The sequence below is a fragment of the Propithecus coquereli genome, unplaced genomic scaffold, assembly GCF_000956105.1.
Source record: "Propithecus coquereli isolate 6110/MARCELLA unplaced genomic scaffold, Pcoq_1.0 Scaffold312, whole genome shotgun sequence".
In the NCBI taxonomy this organism is placed as follows: Eukaryota; Metazoa; Chordata; class Mammalia; order Primates; family Indriidae; genus Propithecus; species Propithecus coquereli.
The window spans coordinates 1,289,498-1,290,642 of NW_012148753.1; positions in this window are offsets into that span (position 1 = coordinate 1,289,498).

Consider the following 1,145-nt stretch of genomic DNA (forward strand, 5'->3'; position numbering starts at 1 on the left):
TGTTTCCTTTTATATTAGCCCAGTCTGGTGGAGAGCTCTTGGGAGGTGTAGGATATTATCAAATGATCAACAGGTGTCCTCAAAATTCCAGATGGTCTGTTTCTGTCCACTGGCAGAGATAGACTTGTTTTATTCTGCAATAATAAGCTTCTCTTGTGAAACTGCTCCCTGCCTGAGTTTGCTCCATCATATTGGCCTTGCTGGTGATTTTTTCAAGAAAGGAGTCAGAGGACCAGGATAAGGGTCTGGACTTGACACTTTGGTGTGTCTGGTCATTCTTCTGCCAAAAGCACACCAAGAACCAAGGGCATACTCTCACCCTGACATCTGTGGTGCAGAAACCCAGGATTCTGACATAAGGACAAATGTCTACAAGTCAATGGTTTGAAAATGGTGGTGGAGGTGGAGTGGGAGAGATCAGTTTAAGAGTAAAATCTCTTTATGTATGCCTTGAGAGATGAGCAAACAAATGCAGTAATTGTACCTCGTTTCAATCACGATTTAAATAAGCCAACTGTAAAAGACCTATTTTAGGCAATAAGGAGAAATTTGAACAGCAGAATAACAGTGAAGTCAGTGCCACGCTGTTTTGGTTACTATATCCTTGTAGTATAGTTTGAAGTCTGGTAGACTGATGCCTCCTAATTTGTTCTTTTTGCTTAAGATTACTTTGGCTATATGAGATCTTCTCTGGTTCCATATGAAGCATAGAATTATTTTTTCTAGATCTTAGAAAAATGATGATAGTATTTTGATAGGGATTGCATTGATTCTGTAGATCATTTTAGGTAGTATGGACATTTTAACAGTATTGATTCTGCCAATCCATGAGCATGGTAGGGTTTTCCATCTGTTTACATCCTCTACAATTTCTTTTCTCAGTGTTTTGTATATTGCTTAATGGCAAGGACATGTTCTGAGAAATGTGTAATTAGACAATTTTGTCATGCTAACATTGTGGAGTTTACTTATACAAATCTAGATGGCACAGCCTACTACACACCTAGGCTAGATGGTATAGCCTATTGCTCTTAGACTACAAACCTGTACAACATGTTACTGTACTGAATACTGTAGGCAATTGTAACATGATAGTAAGTATTTGTGTATCTAAACATATCTAAAGATAGGAAAGGTACAGTAAA